This window comes from Protopterus annectens, chromosome 3.part1 (assembly GCF_019279795.1).
Source record: "Protopterus annectens isolate FY-2018-M chromosome 3.part1, PAN1.0, whole genome shotgun sequence".
NCBI lineage: Eukaryota > Metazoa > Chordata > Ceratodontiformes > Protopteridae > Protopterus > Protopterus annectens.
This window is the reverse complement of record NC_056732.1, coordinates 213189476-213213360: the sequence shown is the minus strand read 5'-3', so window position 1 is coordinate 213213360 and position 23885 is coordinate 213189476. Positions and strand designations below refer to the sequence as shown.

The 23885-nt window shown below is 36.9% G+C and overlaps 1 protein-coding gene and 1 pseudogene across 1 annotated transcript in view; both read left to right on the top strand.

The window, feature by feature from the left end:
* LOC122798067 (histone deacetylase 9-like) overlaps nt 1–23885 on the top strand; it is a 2531134-nt gene that overhangs the window by 463343 nt on the left and 2043906 nt on the right. The window lies entirely within an intron of this gene.
* LOC122797649 lies at nt 4630–5707 on the top strand (annotated as a pseudogene).

The window sequence follows — 23885 nt, the reverse complement described above, 5'->3', positions numbered from 1 at the left end:
GAGGGGAATGTAGGATGTGGGTTAGTTGGTAGAGGAGAGAAAAAGGAGGCAGTAAGATTAGCTATCGTGTCAATAAAATATGAGTTATATTTTGCTGCTATAAGATCAGATGGCATGTCCAGATAGGGGCAGGGGTTGTTTTTTGTACCTGGGTTTAGGAGATTGTTGAGGGAAGACCAGAACCATTTAGGGTTATTTTTTTATTTAATTGCAAATTCCAGAAGTATAGTTGTTTGTCTTTGCGAATATGTTTTTTTAGCAAGGTTACAAAGTTGTTTGTAATGGGTAAAGATAGAGGGATTGTTAGAATTATGCCAATGCTTCCAGGCTTTATCCCTTGATTTCATAATGTCTCTGGTGGTTTTAGATAGCCAAGGAGCATGGTTGTTTTTTATTCTGATGGATCGAGTTGGCACTAGGCTTTGGAGAGTACATAGAAAGGTGTTGTTAAAGTGAAGGAGGGCTTCCTCTAGGGATAGGGTTTTAAGGCAACTCCAATTATAGCTTTTTAGGATGGTATTACATTTCTGAGGGCAGAATTTTGTGCAATTCTGATATTATGGGCTTTTGGATGAGATGCACAGTTGCGGATGGCATAGGCTGAGAGATGATCACTAAAAGAATTTGGCAATGTGCTGGTAGTTAGATATTTGGATGGGTCTGTGACCAAAATCCAGTCTAGAATTGAGCCTTTATTAGTTTTGGGATTATATCTGGTAGAAGAATTGGTTATTTGAGTAAAATGGAATAGATTTATGCTAATGGGGGATTGGGTAGAGAGAGTGGTAGCCCAGTCAATATTCATGTCACCTAATATGATAGTTTCATTTTTTATGGTGTGGGATATCCAGGAAAGAATGTCTTCCAATACAAAAGTGTTATTTCCTGGTGGAATATAGATGACTATAATACAGAGTTTTTTGGAACTATTGATGTCAAGGAATGTTATTAGAATTTCAGCATTATGGAAGTTTGGAACAGAATCGGGATAGGGGAAAAGGTTAAAGGTATTTGGGTAAATTAAGGCAACACTGCCTCCCTTTTTGTGTTGTCTGTCTGCTCTGATTACATTATAATTGGGGAGAAGAAATTCAAAATCATGTATGTGTGGTTTTAGCCATATTTCGGTTGCTTCTAGGATGTGTGTTCGGTTTTGGGTCAGCCAGGCATGAAATTCAGAAGTTTTATTACAGATGCTTTGGAATTAATAGTAGTTAGTAGTAGCTCACGTTCTTTTATATCACATTCTTCTCCCAAACTGATGTTTTCCTAGTGCTGCAGTTTTCCTGATTTAAAGGTTAATTTTGCACATTTATCAAGGCTAAATGACATTCTAATATAATCTGAAAATGTTTTGAAAATCTGCTGCTGTGCTTTCAGTTCCTCCTCAGATGAGCTGTACAGTTTTAAATCATTGACAAATTATGTATTGTTACTATTATGCAACCCCCCCTGTGTTTCAATAGGGCATTGCAGATGTTCTGGAAGAAAATAATGCATTTTTGTTACCTGTTTTACTGTTGTAAGAAGTTAGTATTTTGCTCAGGAAGGCTTACATTCCTTTATATGATGGAGAAGAACAACTCATACAGAGTATTTACTTATGGGTAGCATTGTAAACTTACAATTTACAACAAAACTGTTCTTATGCCACTGTGCTCACAAATATAGCAACTTACTATTTGAAAAAATACAAGAAACATCGTCTGTAAGCAGCCTTTCATTTATAAGTTGAGGTTTATTACTGGGAATAGAAAGGATTGCTTTACTTTAACAAATGACATACAAGAAAAGTAAATAAATAAATAAATGCATAAATAATGTAAAATACGATTCACAAGTGCCTTACTAGACTGTTTCCACAACAATGCGCACAGATTTTTTCAGTGTGCAGTTCAGCATGCCCTTTGTTTGAGCAACAGCACAGTTTTGATATTTCTTTATGGTGAAATACAGAAGGACTTTTTTTCTGGATTAAAGCAAACAATACTTAGAGGTAAAAGTCTCTTCACTTCAACACTCTTTACCATACAACATCAGCTATAGTCAGTGGCAAATTAACTATACTTTTGGCCCTGGGTGGTTTTCATCAAAAGGCACAATGGTTGGATAAAAATTAAATGCAATTTATCACTTTGGAGCCAATGAATTATTCAGTCTTCATAAGACGACCAGAGGATGAATAAGCCATATTATAGTCCCCCCAGACACAGCAACTCAGCAAAATTCCAAGCATTATCAAATTCTGGGACAGTTTGGAGAGTGGACCTACAGAACTTGATGAAATAGCACTAGCTAACTTGGTCTACCAATACTGATCAGTCCAATTGGTATCTTGGTGTTTAGGTTGACAACTCTCAAAAAAATTGAATAAGATGTGACAATTTCCAAGAAATTTGTGAACAAACGTTTTATTGACATAATTTGTGATAATCTTAAAGGGCTACACAAATTCTTTGGAAAAACATTTAACGGCACTGTTCTTTCATTACTGAAGTCGAAGTATTCCACTTTGCACACAGTTAATTCTCTATAAATTCCCTTAAGAATCCTGCAAGTACCTTATCAAATTGATGATATATCACTGCTGAGACCCCCTCAGTGGAAATGCACCACAGATATTATTGCTCATATTTATGACAAACAAGCACACCAAATTTTCTTTTATAGTTTGTAAATGGACACTAGAAAATCACAGTGTTCATGTGTTCATGAAAAACTATGCTAAGGGCACCCATATGTACAAGTCATGGTCAAGTGATAAGTCAAATTGGATTGTTTTGTGTTTGCAGCAGCTGATTTTCATACATATGTTCTACCTTATGCCAATGGCATCAGAGACAAGTGCAAAGAAGAGACTATAATCTGCCTGCATTCCTAGCCAGTGACAAACATACCTACAGTCTTCCACATATCCAGCATTAAGACAGATATGTATTGCCAAATTTCAGCTTATGATTCATACTCACATCTTATCAAGATTACAGTCCAATTTTCTGTCTCAGTGTATCGAACATACTCCATCTATGTTCAGCAAAAATAAATCTCAGTCTATAATAACAACCACTATGCAGCCTTAACGTATTAAAGATACAATTACACCTTCAGCTGGGCTAGCAGAAATGCTGAATGCTTTTTTTGAAGTAAAACAGTTGAGTGTTTGGTGGGAACATTACCTTGTAAATGCTTCACCAACAGCACTAGACTCTAAGTGACAGTGGCATCTGACCTGTAGAAAAGTTTTATTTCATAACCTGTAAACTGTTTAGCCATAAACAAGGCTACCAAGGATATTGGGAGATACAGACAAATGTAGGTTTAGTTGGAAAGCTAGAAGGAGTTGCACATCTTATTGCTTGCTGTAATATACTCATGTTTAAGGGTCTGTACACTGAAATGCACAAAAATTGGTAATATTGTATTGTGTTGGAGATTGTGCAAATACTACTGTATACAGGTGGCCAAGAAGCGTTGGAAACATGCACCACAAAGAAACAATGAAAATGAAGATGTACTGATCACAGGTAATCACCCATTACCACAGTCAAGAAAGCTGTTGTTTGTCTTTTCGGCTTTTCCCGGTTAGGGGTCGCCACAGTGGAACTCTGGTCCGCTAATTATTGGCAGTAGACTTTTTATGGTGCCGAGTTGCCAGCCCGATGCCCAACCTTCAGCGAAGGCACACCCATTCACATATGTCTTTCGGAGGCCACTCGACCACGGGGAGGACATGCAGACTCCACACAGAACGCACTCCAGCCATGAATCGAACAGGAGAACCTCTTGCAAGAAAGTAGAAGCCAGAAAAACAGATGCTGTAGTTGAAGAGAAAAGGATAACAGTTGCATTAATGAATGTAACAACTACACCTTCTGACTATATTGCCCTTCGTACTAACTAAGCTAAAAAATACCAGGATATGCAAGCAGAAACTAGAGCTGTGTAGAATAAAGGATCTATAATAGTTTAAGCAGCAGTAGTAGTATAAAAAAGATTTTTCAATCATACTTAAATATGTTGCCAATACAGGCAACTCGATATGAACTACAGAAGGACCCAAATCTGGAGACATTGCAAGTGCTGAGAAGAGCATACTTTTAGCAATACCAATTTCTTGAGTATTAACTGTTCGTAGATGAGGATGAGGTCTATTCCAGCCATTTTATCAGAAATCCTAAACAATTTGGGAAATTAAAAAATTAAAAAAGGGAGAGATAGTGAAGACATGTGAATCAGTGTGACAACGTTACTGCAGACAGTAATAATGGAAGTAACAGCTGCCATCATGGCATTTTCTGAGGAGCTGTTCTGCTGCACATCTCAAAGTCTTGTTATTTTATTTATCTCACAGCAGACTGACTTAGTGCACAAGGTACTGTTGGAAAATAAAGTGTGGGAAGCCATAATTGAGAGACTGACCTTTAGCAAATGGGTACTGGATGTGTTTCTCAGTTCTGCCCACTAACTGAGGCTAGTATTAATGTCCCAGACTTCAGTGACACCTTAAATGTTTTCTTTTTTTGGCTATATACAACTTTCTCCTTATCAATTTATATCAAGCTGCTATTTCAAAGCCAAGTAGCCAAAAATCCAGACGGGCATGGGAGGAATACAGACAAGGTTGCGACGATCAGCTGTGGTTTTCGTTTTGCATTTAAGTTGTGCCAGCATCCATCATGTGGCATTCATTAGTTACAGTTTGTCTCCTCCTGGGTTTTGTCAACTCTCGAAGCTTGTCATCTTCCTCCACCTGGTCACAGGATATAATCAACCACATTAACAAATTAAATACTACATGGAAGGCTGGACAGAACTTTTGTAATGTGAATCAGAGTTATTTGAAGCGTCTGTGTGGTACAATTCTGCATAGTCCAAAATTCCCTTTAAAGACTTCCTATTCTGGAAAAGTGAAGCTTCCTGATAACTTTGATTCACAAACTCAGTAGCCCAATTGTCCAACAATCCGGGAGATCCGGGATCAGGGATCTTGTGGCTCATGTTGGGCATTTGGTGCTGTAGAGTCCATGTCTGACCGTGTCTGCATCCACTCCGGGGGAAAGCAAAATGTGGAAGTATCTGCTGAAGATCTGCTTTCATGCTGTGGCTTTGAGTGTGGAATGGGATGCAATGGTGGCTATCAATCGGAAGTGTGGCAGTACTGGACTGAAAGTGGCTTGGTGTCGGGGGGCTGTGTGGTTCTGGCATAGGTTGCAGGCCATATACTATTCCTCCCTGTGAGCGTCACGTAAATGGCTCGTGACCACCATGTTCTGGAGAAGGAGGTGACACGCCACCCTGTCTGAAAAAGTGTGTTGCTGGTTATACTCCTTCATATGAAAAGGACAAGATTTATGGTGGATCTACCTATAGTGTCCCTTCCTCTCCTGAAAGCATAATGGAAGAAATTTATAAGAATGGACTCGTGGAGGGGGCCTTCGCTGTGTATGAGGACTTTCTGCTGTATAAATCAGGTGTGTATCAGCATCACACTGGAGAAGCAGTTGGGGGTCATGCTATTAAGATCTTGGGCTGGAGCATAGAAAACAACACTCCTTACTGGCTGGCTGCTAACTCATGGAATACAGACTGGAGTGATAATGGCTACTTCAAAATCCTCCATGGGCAGGATCATTGTGGTATTGAGTCTGAGATTCAGGTTGTAATTCCAAAAAATGCAGCGGAGCTTTCTAACAGCATCCTCTTTTGAAAAGTACAAGAAGTGTTTTGCAGCAACACAATCAGAGAAAACATTACTGAAAATCACTGCTTTTATTTTAAATTTAAGGACATACTTTTTAACTGTTATAATGAAAGCCAGTTCCAAATCATGCTTGCCTAAGTGCAATTAGGTTTTACATTTTTAATTTTATTAGTTTTAGCCTTGTGTTTACATGAGACTGCTTATAAGAATGATTCCTTTTATAATTGACCATAAATTGAAAACCATGTTTTTTTTTTTTTTATCAATACATTCTAACTGGGAGACCTTTTTTGCTCTAATTTGCATGTAAACTGTATTGTAGTCCCAAAGGCGGGGGAGCAGGTTCTGCAGTAACCGACTTTAGTCCTGCTTATGAGAAGTGCCCACTGTCCTACTAGCAGTCTTGCTGATATCGGAACACTACAGATTCAGACATTCATATGACATGGTATCATTTAGTTCAGGAAATGTTTAACGGATGGCATGATGTCAGGGTAATCCAATGGGCTAGGCTTGTAAAGGCTCCAGGGCTATTAGCCTAGTGCACACCTATGAACCTCTGAACCTATGGTAATAAATGCATTCAGCCTTTTTTGCAGTATGATGCAGTAATACATTTTAGAGTAGTTGGAGTAACATGATTGAATTTTTGTTTGAAGTTTCACCTGAATTTAAGAAGTATATAGAAGCAAATATTTCTTGGAAATAATATAGCATCGGTTACTTTTATGTAGCTGTGTTACACGATGTGTACAGATGTGGCAAAGCAATTGTTTTACTAACCACTCTACAACTGATTGAAATTAGTAACTCATCATCCGTTCATTATATCCGCGGTGGTGCAGCCGTAGCATTGTTGCCTCACAGCAAGAGGTTCTCCCGTTCAATTCACGGCTGGAGTGCGGGGAGTGCCTTCTGTGTGGAGTCTGGATGTCTTCCCCGTGGTCGAGTGGCGTTCTGAAAGACATGCATGCATGGGTGTGCCTTCGTTGAATGTTGGGCACCAAGCTGGCAACTCGGCACTGTAAAATTCTACTGCCAATCATTAGCGGACCAGAGTTCCGCTGTGGCGACCCCTAACCGGGAAAAGCCGAAAGACAACAACAACATCATCCGTTCATTATATATCAAACAGATGTAACATAATGTACTGTACTGGTTTTCTAAAGCTTACAACAAATGAATTGTGTCAGGAGTTGAAGATGACACTAATGTTTAATTCACGTTTGATAATCCACATTTGTATCTTGTATTATATTATATTAATGGAGCTTTCCTCCCCAGGCTTCTGCTGAAATGTAAACCTAGTCAGACTACCCTTCAACATGTACATAAATAAATAAAAAAATAAAATGCAATAAAATAAATGCATGGGCGCTGTTCAGTATGCTTGCTTGCCCTACCAGTTGACTGCAGATGCATCAAGGCACAACTCTCACTGATTTTGATCATACTTTCACCTGACTCTTATATTTTTTTATTTTCTAATAAATCACCGAGGATTACTGCAATCATGAGTGGATAGGTGATCCGCTGTGGCGACCGCTAACCGGGAAAAGCCGAAAGAAGAAGAAGAAGACTGAGGATTACTGCCAGTAGTAATGACAGACAGATTTTAATTCTTCTTATTCTTAAGAACATTAATAATGACACAAGACCTTTGTTCTGTTTATGTTTTAAATGAATCAGATTAATATTTACAATTCATCGCTGACTTAGATCTTTTGTCCCCCATTAGTATTGGCTTTGCCCAGATTTCTTGAGCAAAGGAGATAAGAGGTATGCATCAATTAGTAAGACAGTCAAAGCGTTTCAATATATGTGTATGAGATTAGGGGGGGCAGTGATGATGCAGGAGTTTCATATTTTTCTGACTGTTAGTCTCAAAATTAACATATATCAAGTAGCAGGGTTTAGGAGCACAAGGGGGTTTATTCCATGAAAAATACTGTATTTTAGTGTTTGCAACTTGAAAATCATTATTTACTCTTTGATTGCTGGCTTTGCTTGTTAGTCATTAAAAGCACCATTCAGTGCATATTAATAGAGAAAACAGAGTTTGACTTTCATGTCTCTCAGTGAATAGACTTATATTTGATGGATGCTGTATGCATTAAAAGAATGAAATGTCATTGCAGTACATCAGTGGAAATCCTCAGTTTTTTCTCAAAGAAGCAAGGGTTAGTTATACTTGTTCTACATGCGTAGCAGATACAGGCCCACTGCTACTTCACAAACATTTGTACAAGAGGATTAGAGTCGTATATTTTAGGTGGTGTCCGAGCTATGTGCATCTTAAGGAATTTAGGTAAAAACAGTGCTGGTCTCTATTTTAGTTGGTAAATTTGCTCTCTGACACATCATTTATAGTTTCCACATGTCCCAAATGAAAGATTTGTGTATGTATCATTTAGGAGTGTATGATAGAGAAGCATGGAGATCAGCCTGGAAAATGAATAATATGTCAAGAAATGTTTTGATTCATTAGAGATAGACACATGTTTTCATTGCCTTTTTGACTGCAGATGGCTCATGCTTCTGTAAATGAAGCAGTCATCGAGCAGAATGTCAAAGTATTTGAACTTATGATTCTATGGCATTGACATTTGGGAAGGACAGACTAAATATGAATCAGATTTCATTCCTTAGATCATTATCACGCAACAAAAATGTGTGTGGCAGTAGTATAGCCCAAACCGCTCAACAAATATTCAAGACTAGGGGCTCCTTTTGGCATGCCAGCTGTCACTTTGAGGACTGGCTCACCAAATGTACAATCATCAGCACACTGTTGCATTCTGAAACTGCACACTGATTTGCTTCCCATGCACTTGGCAAATATTGTAAACAGAAAGGGCCAGGAGTGAGCCCTGGAATCCCTCTCTGTCTTACAGAAATGGATGTTAACTTTGTTTATTTTCCCTTACAGGTAGCTTTACAATCATGCAATGTCAGAAGGTTCACAACCAACACTTAATCAAACAGAATGGCATACTGTAGTAGGTCTAACCAATCAGAATGGTATACTTTAGTAGGTCTAACCAATCAGAATGGTATACTTTAGTAGGTCTAACCAATCATAATAGCATACTTTAGTAGGTCTAACCAATCAGAATGGTATACTTTAGTAGGTCAGATGTTTTGCACACTTTTCAATGCAGGAAAATCAGGTACACTGGAGGCTGCAGTGCAAAATGTTTCAGTCTGCTAATCTGTAATCATTACAATGACCACTGAGTCATGATACTGTTAGTGAATAGAATGGCTAACCAGAGGAAAATGTAATTCATCAAATACATTCTTTTTCTGTGAATTCTGGGGTATTTATGGACCTGCACTTATCTGCCCTCACCAGCAACTAAGGGTAAAGTCATCTGGAACTGTTAACATGGCAAGGCTAGGTTTTTCACCAAAGTTTAAAGAGACAAATTTGGCTTCTAGACACATAACATTGTTTGATATAGACTGACAAGGGAAAATGACCATTCCCATTAAAGATGGAACTAGAACTGCATATTTCCATATAATGTTGCTTGATTGGCCCAAATGGGAACAGGGAGTATGCTGACCATATGCAGAAGGGTGAAATTTTAACATGCAAAATGAGGCAAAATGTCAGTTGATTGAAAGAGCCAGATGTTGTTGTCTAGTATAACAGAAAATTAGTGGATTGTATCCCAGTGTTCAGTTGTTAAGAAACTATAAGTACATCTAAAAGATGAAGAAATGGCATAAAACATATTTACATCTGCTGAATATATCTATGTTTGTTTCATATGTCATAAACAGAATGCTATCATATGTGACTGTTACCAGTATGTAGTAATGGTGTTTAAACAGATAATAAAAATGTATCACTGTAAACAAAGTTGTTATCCACCCAAAGCAGAGAGTGTCCTTCCTGTTTTGGGTAGGTATGTACCTGTGAAGCATCACACATCATAATATGTGTCCGGACAGTGTATACTCCAGATACCAGCAGAAGATGTGTCAAGGCAGTGTATACACCAGATAGTAGAAGGGTTACAGGCAGGAGTACCTCCAAAATCCTCTACAGCTACAAAGGATGCAGTGTAGCATGGGTTTTAAACAGCAAGTTTTTGCTAACACAATACCACAAAAAGACTATGTCAGACCTGAGATGGCAGGGTTGTCTTGTAATGTAAATCACTTCCTGGGATATATCCCCGTATACTTACATAGAAAGTACAGACCAGTATAAAAATAAGTGTTTGCAAATTTCCATAATGTTCAGGTTTACGTTAGTTATAGGCACAGAACTACTGTTTGTAAAATAAAAAAGATAAAAGTGGTTATCACTATTAGAAGGGAAGGCTTGTTTGTCCATTTTATGCTTTTTTTGTTTTATTTATATATAAGTTGTTTACAGTATGTCTGCACATTCCACGGTGGTACAGCAGTAGCATTTTTGCCTCACAGCAAGAGGTTCTCCTGTTCGATTCTCGGCTGGAGTGTCTTCTGTGTGGAGTCTGCATGTCCTCCCCGCAGTCGAGTGGCCTCCGAAAGACATGCATGAATGGGCATGCCTTCGCTGAAGGTTGGGTGTCGGGCTGGCCACTCAGCACCATAAAAATCAACTGCCAATCATTAGCAGACTGGAGTTCTTCTGTGGCGACCCCTAACCGGGAAAAGCCAAAAAGACAAACAACAATATGTCTATATAGACAATGTGTGTCATAATCTTGAATGTCAGGCACTGTATTTTCATGTATATGTAGGTGGTAATTCCACATACCTCCCACTCCTTCTACCCCCTTAATTAATAATATTACCTTCGAGATCACTGTACTTCATTGATAAAAAGAGAATGGAAACTCCCCTGCAGTGACATCATTCAAATATACTACATTTAGACAGCCAACAATAGCAAATGAGATGTATATATTTATCAATTACAGAAACAGCTTTCCTGCCATAAAATATCCTTGTTGTGACAAGTGCAAAAATGGCACTTCAAAATCTTTATGCTGTTGCGTGTGAATTCTTCTATGTGGAATCACTGTGTAAGTGCAGTGTGCATCTGATATGATTATTTAAGTTAAATTCCTTGAAAGTTTTGTTATCAAATGTTAAGCAGTTTGTGATCTTGCCGTACATGTACATGCATAAAGTGTCACTTGACACAGAACTTAGAGATGTGGTAGTCTGCAAAGCTGCATGATAATTAGTTTATGTTAAAGCTGAATATATGATTTAAGGATGACACATGCAGTATATAAATGGGAGATATAATTCAAATGATATTATGTTAGAACTAGGCATCTTGTATAACTATTCATAAAAGCTGGATGGGCCACTATTTCAGAAAGGATCAGTTTATAGATCCTTCCACCTGGAATGACAATCTGGCAGCAGAGTCTGCCTAGTTGTCCAAGTATATTCTACTGCAAACTATATTAGGAAAGTCAAAAGGTGCTTGCGATATTAAATTGTGTATACATGCATATAGTAAGGTATGCCTTATAGTGTGATTGGTCTACTTTATAGTATCGAAAACCCACTTACTTGAAACTCAAATGATCGAGATGACAACAGCAAAATGGCAGTTCATCGACCCTACACATCACCGACAGGTTACCAAGGGAAAGGAGGCAGTTGGCCAACAGTCATAAGTTTGCTCTTTTGTCCACTATGGTGCGATCTCGCAGTTGGTATATTTAGTAAGGGGGATATGGAGGGGGCATGGGGGCAAAGCCCCCCCCCCAATTGTGTGGGTTCATAGTATTTTGCTGTGGTTTGTTTGTATTGCTGGCTAACTGCCTTCTTTCCCTCAGTAACCCATTGGTGATGTGAGGAGTCGAACTGCCATTTCGCTGTTGTCATCTTGAGTTTCAAGTAAGTGATTTTTCGGTACTATGAAGTAGACCCAGTGTGACAATATACAGCACTTTGAAATACACTATTATGTTAAGGACACGTGTTTGGACAGGTCAGTAGCTAAGAGTGTATAAGCCCTTATTGTGGCCAAGGTGAGAAGGTTTTGATTAATAGACACAGACCCTGAAGAGTCAGCTGGGGCTAAGGACTGAATAGTGTTGAGGATGTACTTTTTAAGAGTGTTTTTGTGTAACTTCAGACCATGAATTCCACACAAAGATACCATGACCAAAGCTCAAAGCGTGCTTTATCCAACTTACAAAGCAGAATCTTCTCAGCATAAAATACTAGGTACTATTTTGTATTTTCTGGCAATAAGCTCAATTACAATATGAAAGAGACAGACCTAAAAGCTGTCTATGATATGCAAACTAGATCTTTCAGTCTGTAGCTGTTACAGAGAAATAGCTTAACCTAGCCGTGATATTCACTTCTGTAGTTATTTCCTTCTTTGATTTTTTTCTCTGTGTGCAGGGGTTTTCTTGATTTTCTCCTGAATTTGTCCATGCCATGGTTTTCTCAGTGATTTCCTCAGTCATTCTTAAAGAGTCTCATCTGTTTTTCTAGTGATTCTCGGCAGATTTTCAGTTACTGTCTTCTTTAGATGAAGATGATGACAATTTCACTTATAATTCCCCAAGCTGTTACTGCATTAGTATTTCATACAGTAAAAGCTCCTATTGTACTGTAAAGTCTATAAATTGTCTGGAAGTTTTCTATTGCATTGTCAATACAACATGCGTAAAGTTATTGGATCCAGTCTGAAAATGCTAAGTATAGAAAACTACTGCATTTAAATGTTATTTTCTGCATAGCCTAATACAAACTACCTATTCATTATATTCCAAAATCAAGCACTTTTCACAGATGTATGGCAGGCAATCACTTGAAACATCTAGAACTGAATGTGCGCACAGAGCCGATTTTCTCACTTTAATAGCAGCCGTGTGATGTTAAACAATCATCAAACTGCAGCCTGTTCTATTGTTAACTATATCTTGGGAAAGTAATCTCTTAACCATGTACTATATTTCATTAGAACAGAACAGCACAGCATAATGTTGTTTACTGTATTTCCATTGTCAATAGATGCTTTGCCTTGTAGAGTGTCATGCCCTGTAGTTAATTTGTGCACTTAATGCATATATTTTATAAGTGCTTGGCACAAATGCATTTTGTCAGATCTTGTATCCTGAGAGAAGAGGTTTTCAGTTTAAGGTTACAAGCCCTTTGTTAAAAACGGGACTGTAGTCCTGTGCAAATTATGCACTGATGCATTGTGCACTGGGTGATGGCTGGGAGACATGGTTGTTGGCTGACTGTAATAAAACATCCTTTGCAGCAATTTGGAGGGCGCAGTACAGAGTCACCCTAATCTCCTTTTGGTCTATCCCTGGACATCTACACTATTACACAAAGGCCTTTCCCCATTTGAGGAGCCCAAGAGCATAAAGAACAAGCAGAAATTGTGCCAGGGTGTCAGAGCAGGAGATCAAGGAAAGATTTATGGACATGGCAGTTAGCAGACACCTGTTGCTGAACTAAACTGTCATCATACCTACTAAAAATAAAAAACAATAATATACGGGTCTGTGATGTTGATCAAATTGTGACTTAGTTGACAAACTTTCATGCAGATTTCATTTAGTTGGCTAGAAAGGTGCTTAACATTTGTGCAAGACTGCTATAACACCAGGGTTGGAGAATGTGCCCTTTTCCTAGTATTGTTCATTCTTTTAGTCTGTATACATAAGTTGAAGAGGCCCCCCGCATGGAGATGAAGGGAGGCTTACCCCATGCAAAAAAACATTGTTTTAGTTTTGCATGCTTGTACATTGTAATATTGATTTATTTAATGCCTTCAGGTGGTGTATGCGTGCCTCCACATATGCATCACATTATGACAAAGTGTCACACCACCAATGTCGTAATTACTGCAGTGAGCTACTTTGGTTGCCTCCCCCACCCAGGATAGGCGTGCCAGTATTGGCTGCTTACTCCCATCCTTCTGAGGCTGTTCTAGTGCCTGTGTCACTAAATGAATGTAGGTTACCTAGGGAGCAGTAAGGGCTACACCATCATGCATCATCTTAGTAATCCTAACCATGCCCCTGTCCCTAACAATACACTTTACTTTAGAAAAACCCTGTCTGTAACACTACCAATGCAAAACACATCTCAGACATCCATTACACACACATACACAAAACTAAATTTAATGACTTACGTAACCCATACTGTATTCCTAACTCAGAAACACACACACACACTAAATCGATTACCCTTACTTAAAACAAACGTAAACCCTAATCCCGAATCAAATGCACTCACACTTAAACCACTCTTTTCCTTTCCATTACCGATCCTTTACTTAAACCCTAATCTGCAAATACTTGCACACTAAACGTATCCCTCTTACCTAATTCTTCCTTTAACCCTAACCCGTACACACTCCTACCTCTAATGCATGCCATCTTCTTTATTGACAAAACACGCATACCTGGTAAAAAGCTGCTCACTCAATTTGACATTCACACACAGCCCTGTACTATACTCTGTTTACCAAAGCAACATTTGACAAAATATAGTACAGTGAGATATATATATATATATATATATATATATATATATATATATATATATATTATTTATGGATTCACTTCAGAATTTCAAATTCCCAAAACTTCGAAATTCATATGGTCGAGAGCATATGATCAAAGTTTTAGAACTTCTAAACTCTGAAATAAATCCAAAAGGAACACAAAACTATGTTCCTCAATGTTTTTGCAGGGGGGCACCCCCCATACCCCTGCTATTTAAATATACCAACTCCGATATCGCACTACAGTGAGGAAAAGGGAGAATTTCCCAATCCACGCTGTATGCGGATCACTGTTTAGAATTACAAACTTCTAAAACTAATCATATGGTCTCGACCATATGAAATTTAAGATTTTGGGAATTCAAAATTCTGAAGGGAACCCATATTTATATATATATATATATATATATATATATATATATATATATATATATATATAGTATTATATAAATATAATATATATATATATGGTTTCAGTTCTTTTTGTTGACTGATTTTTAGGTCTTCCTGAGAACTGATTGACTCTTTTTTGCAGATTCTTGGATCGTCAAATATTAACTTAGTCTGGCAACATGATACAGTGGAGTTTAGGGATTTTTCCTTTTTTCCACTGATGTGCAACCTCAACGTTGTTAGATATAAGTGGTGGTGTAACTCTCCACAAGGGATGTATGGAGGGAGGGTGCTTGCCCTTGCAAAAAAATATTTTTTTTCTTTATTTTGAATGCAGTTCTGATATTATGTACACTATGGGAAGTGTGGTTGATTATTTGCCATTTGGCACTAGTCTGTTTTGACTATTGCCAATACAATGATATACACACACACGCACACATAGCTATATATATATATATATATATATATATATATATATATATATATAGAGCTTTGTGTCTGTGTGCGGACGTGTATGTGTGTGAGAGTGTTTACAGGTTAGGGTGCAGGCTCAGAAAAGGGATACATTTAGTATTTATGGCTATATTATGTTGTATGGACTAAGTTAGAGATTAGGTTTAGTTTGTGTGTTTCTGTGTGTGTGTGTGTGTGTGTGTGTGTGTGTGTGTGTGTTGAGTAATACTACTGTTAGGCAGAGGGATTTTCATGAGGTAATGTGTAGACTGGGGTTAGCGGCAATGGAAAGGTTAGGCTTACTAAATATTAGTAAGTTAAAACAGGTTGCAAATTGAATGATTTCTGAAGTTAGAGATAAAGTTGCACTGTTCTACTACTTAATATAAATGCATAATAATAAATTTGCTAAGATACAGTTAAAATCACTAAAAATCAGTTTCTGTTTTTTTTTAAAGAAGATTGTAATGCATTTTCTATTTATAGCATCTCTTGAAAACTATGCTAAATATTTGTGAGTTTTTCAAGAAAATAGGCTGGTAAAGTGAACTGTAAAACTAATAACTTTTACTGCATTTTGTGCTGAAACTTGAGAGGGCAATTGAAGTGTTAATCGCTTTCAAGCCAGACAGTTTTCTGGGTGATATTCTAATACAGAATGAGGCACTGTTATTCAAATAAGCCCCATTGGAAATGTAAAGGCTATCCTGTGCCATATTGGAAAGTCCATAGAAGTGAAAGGTCTACTTCAAAACTATACTTTGGCTCTCTGTTCATATGAGTGACCTGCAGAGAATAAAAGAATAATTCTTTGTGCTGAAAGACTGTGCATTTTGAACATAAAAAGGAGGTTTATGTTTCTTGTGAAATATAGTTGAGGAAGGCAAAAACTGTGTTGCAAAAGCAGCTAACCCTTAATGAGGTGGCAAAATGTAGTCTCGGCTAGAGAGTGTGTTATTATAAAATAAGATGTCATGAAAAAAGCAGATGGAACAAAATATTATTATGTGCAGAAGAAAATGGCTGAATCACAGTTATGTGTTTGCTTTACAAAAACAAGGCAGGACTTTGGTTGTGGAAAATAACTCCCACTCTGAGACTTTAGGAAACATGTGTAACCTAATACAGAGATGGGAAAACATTGATATTGTAGTGAAGGAGCATGGGGAGTTCCACAAAATGTTGATATCCCTAGGGGAGGTGAATAAATAGATGAAAGAAAGATGCTAAATGTATAGTAGATAAAAATGTAGTTTTGCAAAGGCAGCCAGAGTGTGCTGTCTCTAAACACAGAGAAGAAATAGGAAAACTGGAAAAATTATTTTAAATTCAGAGGAAAAATCATTCATTTGGAATCCAGTTCAAAAGCAAAATGATAAAACTGGATGGTGTTTTGCTTGGTGTTCAGAATGGATTGAAGAAGTTAATGACTGAACCTAAGCAACAGGAAAGCTGTCAAGGAAAAATCGATAAAGTAATTGTAGCTTATTCAATAGACTGCTGAACCTTTTGAACAAGCTGGTATAATGAAACAAAGTGGTGATCATGAAAGTCTTAGTACAAGCATAAATGAAAAGTCAGAAAAGGAGGTTGCAGTAGACATAATCCAAGAATGCCAGCAGAGTCGTGCATTTTTATATAGAGAGAGAGGATTAAAGAAAGAAAGAAACAGAAGTTGTAGTTGTCCAGGTGAAAACTTCAAAATAGGTCAATTAAACTAAATGGAAAAGGAACATTGTTCCAAACACAGAGAAGAAGTAATAGATATGAGAATATGGTGCATAAAGTATAAAAAAAATAAATTATGCTTGAATGGAAAAGACAGAATGATAAGGGAGAAGTATGGCATGACTTACAAACTGCTGACAGTGCTGTTCTTGATACAGAAGAAGGTGTCACAATGAAAATACTGAAAGTGTGTTGCTAAAGGCATAATTCAAACAGAATAAGAACATTATCAGTTGTGCACAAACCTTTTGCCCACAATAGTAAGCTGGGTCAAGGAATCACTGTCTTAAAACAAAAGCATCACTCCTCAATCCAGCTTGCACAACTAAAAAAATATACGAGGGTAAAATGAAAAGCAGACAGTTTGCATTCTTCTGTGAGTAGCATAAAAGGGAGTTTATACCGCTCCAAGGTGAATGTTAAAAGAAAGAAAAGTTTAACTCATTCAAACCTTTAGGAACTTTTTGTATACTTCCGGTTAACACCCATAGCTCCTTATGGCATCCAAACCTTTTCTGGGTCTGTTTTGTTACTAAGTGAGCTTATAATAGGCAATACTAGAAAGGGCAAAGATTTATTAATAAAATAACACTAAGATTATTAATCTAGGATGCCCCAAATTGATTATGATATGCTTTTTTAAATTGATTTCAGAAAATGTTCTGGAATACAAGGATGCTTATAGGCTATAAGATTTGTAACATTCCATACCACATGGATATTAATGAATTAAGAAAAGCAAGTTTAATGCATTTAGCATATGCTGTATCTGGAAGAACAATGAAAAAGAAATATGCAGTGGTAGCGTTGTCACCTCACAGCAAGAGGTACTCCCATTCAATTCTCGTCTGGAATGCCTTCTGTGTAGAGTCTGCATGTCCTCCCCATGGTCGAGTGGCATTCGAAAGACATGCATGAATGGGCATGCCTTCGTTGAAGGTTGGGCATCAGGCTGGCACCTCGGCACCATAAAAATCGACTGCCAGTCACTAGTGGACCAGAGTTCCGCTGTGGGGACCCCTAACCGAGAAAAGCCGAAAGAAAAACAACAACTTGGGAAAAGAGAAAAACTATATTGCAAGATGGATGGACAGTATGAAGCTTCTCTTAAGCTACTCACCGAATATAAAAATTTGGGAGATGAAAATAAAATTCTAAGTAAATCTTCAAAGTTAGTAAAAGTTAGATTGCAGGAAGCAGACAGTATGCTAAATCAGTATCAGCAGATGCTTAAACAAGAGTATGCTTGAGAGAGAAGTTAACATTGAGAAAAATGATGCATCGACAGAAACTCCAGATAAAGCTAAATTTGCAATGGAAGCTTCTGTTAAAGAGTTTGAGAAATAGAAGGAATGGAGGTAAAGGCACTGAATGAGCAAAATAAGACCTTATAAACTGTACGAAATACTAGTCACACTAATGTCACAGACCTGAAATATAAAAGAATGATTTGCAGTGAACAGTTCTGGATCTGGAAACTTTGGAACTTAAAAGGAAATCTGATTGTCAAGCTCTACAAGGTAAAATGGACAGCAAGTTGAAGAACCTTGTTAAAGAACACTCAACGGGATACAAGGCAGAATCTGAAAAAAATCAGATGAAAAGTATGGTGCTCCATTCCATTCTGCTCTGATGAAGCAAAACACATCTTCCAGGCAAAATTAATATTTTTTCATTAAACATCTGAATCAGAAAGCAGCAACTAACTGAAAGATAATCAAAATATGTATAGACTGAATGTCATATAAACAGCTGAGCACAACAGTGTTCTAGTCCAGACTAGTGAGCCTAGTGTTATTATAGATCATACAGGTGCAGAACCTGAATTTGTACAAACAGCTTAATAAACTGCCTTCTAAGTTACCATCTTATCCCAAAGAAACAAACACATGAAAAAGATACATCCAATTAAATGGGGTTGGAACAAACGGGGGAAATAAGAGCCTGTAAACTGAGAATACTGAGTTATGGAAAGTAGCCTACGTAAGTAATAAAGTGCTACGTCTTGTGTAATATGTCTAGTAAGGCAAGTTGTCATGTACTTAACCAGACTAGATGTGATTACATAAGGAACCTATACATAAATGAGATACAGCTTTACATGCCAGGAATGAAAAACTATTTATTTCTGGTTCCAATTTTCATGATCGAAAGTATAAAACTTCGAACACTACAAGATCGAACTTGTATGTTCAAAGTTTTATAATTTCGAACACAAAAAAAAAAAAAAAAAAACAACGGACAGAAAGTAACTGTCGTAAGCAGGGGGCAAGCCCCCCTGTACCCCCCACACCCCCCACTCTTTAAATATAGCAACTCTGAGATTGCACTACAGTACGGAAAGGGAATATTTCCCTTTACTGCATTGTAGTGCAATCTCGGAGTTGGTATATTTAAATAGCGGGGGTGTGGGTGGCACAGCCCCACACGTAGAGGGTGCAGAGCTGTTTATTTTTTTTTTTTTTTTTTTAATTCAAATTGCTGAAACTTCGAACATTTGTGTTCGATGTTTTTAGGTTCGATGTTTCAGCAATTCGATAACGCAATAGGAACCCATTTATTTCCTGGATTTTAAATGCTTTTTGAAAGTGTTGTATGTAGGAGTGATGATCAGTAGGAAAAAAAGTACTTTGACTCACACCATCCCCTTACCACCTGGTTTAAATTTTTAACAGTTAATGAAAGTTGAGGTAACTGCATTGTGATGGAGCTTTTTTGCTTTATGTAGTAGTAGTAACCTTGGTGTATTCATGAAACAGACTGGATTATTTATCCATTAATGGAGGGGATCAGAGAGTAGTATACCAAACTATTAATAGCAGTACTGAACTTTGTTCACAGTACTTACCATAGAGAAAAATAAACAGAGACAGGGAGACGGGCTTTGAAAAAGAAAACAGTGTGTCAGAAAGAAGTGAAACTGTTTTATCAAGCCAAGTTCTGTGGTTAAGTGTTTTCTTCAGTTAAGTAATCAGCTTTTAAGTGATCATGTTTGTGATATGAGCAGGTAACTGCGGGAAAGCAGGAAGTGATTATTCCTCAAAGGGAGCAATTTCTGGTGTTGAATTTTTTTTTATGAGAGTAGAAATGTATTGTGCCTAGACTGTATAGGTGGGTGTAAACATTATCGGGATATATGGATGAGGTACTCTACTTCTGGCCCAGGAGTCTGATTAAACCAGTTTTTGACTGGCGGTGGTAATATGTGAACAAAAAATGAATGACCTGCAGGAATCAAGTTAGGAAGCTACAGCAGGCTATCAAGGACCTTAGATCTGGTTTTAGGATATGCATCAGAGTAAGTAGTCAGGAGGCGGTCATGTGTGAGGAGAAAGAGGAGATGGGAAGAGAAGAGTTTAGTAAGTATAGTGGGGGATAAACATTTGATATGAAAAGGATAAGTCAGGGATGGATTATGGTGTGAACAGAAATATAACCGCAAGCAGTGAGTGCAGGTTTTAGTGAATAACGGTGAGACTGGTAAGAACACTAGAGATAGTCTGGGTAAGGAATGACATATCTGACGGAATGGAGACACGTAGTATCAATGATAAAGAGGTGCAGTTGTAATAGTTTTGTATCAGAATAAAAAAGGAGTGGTACAATAAAGGACTTATGATGAGGAAGGGGAAGTGAAAATTGTGGGTGAGAGGGGTTGCGTTGCTGGGTTGGAGGGGCAGGAATAGCCAAAAGGGAATTAGAAGAAGATGCAAAAATAAATAGCTATGGGTGTGGTAGATTATTAGAGCAGGAGTGTGATGTGAATATTTTGGGGTATTTTGGCCAAGAGAGTTGAGAGAGAGTTAGGCATTATATTAGTATGTTGGATTTACTAGATGGCATAGGAGTAAAGGGAGTGATTATTTTTCAGTAGACACTACTAGTACTTTTGGATGTGGAGATGTATTTTACTGCAGAATATAGTCAGAAAGAGAGATGTTCCTGGACTAAAGGTAGGTAAGGAACATAACCTGGAAGCTAACTTGAGTATAAAATTGCTATATGCTGTTATACTTGTGGGTACAGATGATGCTAGAAAAATAGGTGCCGCTAAATATCTGAAGGTTCACTTGTCAACTCAAACCAAGCAGGCTGTAATAATATCAGTAATGATGAATACGAGTAGATACCACCACGGTCATCCAATAAACTAAACTGTAGGATTCTACGACATTTATTAAAATACAAATAAAAATACAAATAAAAAGCAAAAAAGATGAGCGCTTTCGCGTACTAACAGGTACGCTTCATCAGATCTTAAAATACTTCCATTTAAAACTTCCTTTTATACAAAAGGTATAATCCTTTCATATCAACAAAGTAATTGATCAATAAATCAATTGTTTAAAATCACAATTACCTGACTGCACTCAGTAATTACCCTACACTCTAATCACAGTTACAAATTTACATTTAAAACTTCCTTTTATACAAAAGGTATAATCCTTTCATATCAACAAAGTAATTGATCAATAAATCAATTGTTTAAAATCACAATTACCTGACTGCACTCAGTAATTACCCTACACTCTAATCACAGTTACAAATTTACAGAAATGCTACGCATCAACAAATGCTCAAGCACACTAACAATTCATAAACATTTCTATCACCGCAGTAAGTCTGTAAGCATGTTAATCTTACAAATGAAGTGTAAAAAACATTTTGCAAGATAGGCATTTATAAACCATAATGATACATAGCTTAAAATACAAAACCCAAAAGACATATGCATCTCTAATATAGGACATATAAACAGAGCCTGTACATCACATAAATGACTTACTATAAAACTCTGTCACTAAAGTCATAATAAAGCATAAACTAAAGCATATTAGTAAATTCTAAAAATTAATAATAATAAATAAATATTTGTTCCAAGGTTCCATAATAATAAAAATATAAAAATATATTGATGAATAATATAAAGAACATATGAAATGTGGCATCATTTATTACTGCGTGCTTCAAGTATAGGCTTAATGGTTATGGATTGGTTAAGACCAGGCGCCTGATGCGCTTGTAACTTAAAGATCCATTGGAATTCCACTAACTCCAAATGGTTCATATTGTTACCCCCCCTCTTATTGGGGGTTACTAGTTGCAACACTCTAAATCTAAAATCATGTCCCTCATTCGACATAATGTGTCTAGCTAAAGCATTCTGTTGATTAGACTTTCTAATTTCATATAAATGGTTATAGACTCTATCCTTAAGCCTTCTTGTTGTCATGCCAACATAAAATGCTTGGCATTGTATACAAGAGGCTAAATAAACAAGGTTAGTGCTATTACATGAAGCAAAAAACTGGGTTTAAAAACATATTCCATAGCAGGATGTATATATACCTGTGTATCAACAATCATTTTACACATGTTACACTTACTGCAGGGATATGTACCTACCCTCTCGTTATGTTCAAGATGCTGTTTATTGACATACTGTCCATGATCCATACATAGTAACCTTTTCAAGTTTTTGCTGTTTTTATAGGTAAATTTTGGTGTTTCACCTACTATTTTGACGATAGAAAAATCTATTGTCAAAATATGCCAGTTCCTCTGTATAATTCTTACAATTTCCTTATTATCATTAGTGAACCTAGTGGTAAACGTCACTCTCATATTTTTCGTGTTATAATTATCATTATTATACAAAGGGCCCTTATGCCTAGTGTGCCCTTTCTTATCCATGTTATAATGTTCTTTAAGAACTGAAGTTCTTATATCTTTCACCATATCTCTATTATATCCTCTTTCTATAAAAAGATACTCCATAACATCAGCTTGTTCATTTAGTATATTAATCTCTTTGCACAGTCTAGTTAATCTGATAAACTGACTTTTGACTATGTTAGGAAAAACAAACCGCTGATGCATACTATCATATTGAAGTAACGTATTCTTCCAGCACGGTTTCCTAAAAAGGGATGTTAAAATATAACCTCGTCCATCTAAATTGATAGTAATGTCTAAAAAATCAATAGTGGAGCTGCAATATTCCATAGTAAATCTTAAGAAATTGGTAGTCGATTCTAAGTAGGCAATAAACTCCCTAACTTCTTCTATAGTCCCATTCCAAAATATCAGTATATCATCCACAAATCTCCTATACAGCAAAATGTTCTCATAGTATATGCTGTTAAAAAGATAATTTTCTCCCAGTGGTATACTACAAGATTAGCATATGTATTAGCACATGGGGTGCCCATAGCAACACCCCATTTCTGTAAGTATAGCTTATCACTGAACATAAATACATTATTAGAGAGGACAATATCTAGCAAGGTACATATAAGTATTTGTTGATCATTACTAACGTTGATATTATGATTCAACAACTCCCTGATTGCTTCGATACCATAGTCATTAGGGATCGAAGTAAACAGGTTCTTCACATCAAGAGTAACAAGTAAATAGGTGTTTATAATCCCATTGATAGAAAACTGTTCTAAAGTGTCAATTAATTGGTAAGTGTCTCTTAGTACAGTTGAAATATCCCTAACTAAAGGATTTAAGACCTTCTCTAAATATACAGATATTGTTTCAGTGGCTCACCCTTCACCCGCCACTATAGGGTGCATGGATAATGGAAAAACCTCCTTATGGACTTTGGGTAATCCTTTAATATAAGGAATTAAAGGTTGTTCAACTAGGAAGTATTCATACAACTCATGGCTAATTTGTCTGCACATAAGCAGATCATAAATCACTTCATGAATATTCCTAATAATCTCAATTAATGTATTACCATTAATCTCACTATATGTAGTTGCTTCTTCAAGCATTAAACACATTGTTTCATTGTAATCTATAGTATTGAGTAAGACAATCCCACCCCCCTTATCTGCTGGCTTAATAGTCAGCTCAGTGTTGCTGCATAAACTCTGCAATGAACGCCATTCACCATCGGTAATGTTAAAATATAAACATTTCCGTTTACCTTGCAAAAAGTATTTATAAAAATCTTGTTCACATAATTTAATAAAACATTCCAGTTGTGCTGGTAATACAGGTGAGAAAGTGCTCTTACGTTTAAAACAATAATCTAAAGATTTCTCTTTCGTATCCCATTTATTAAAGAAAAACAATTTTAAGGATACTAAA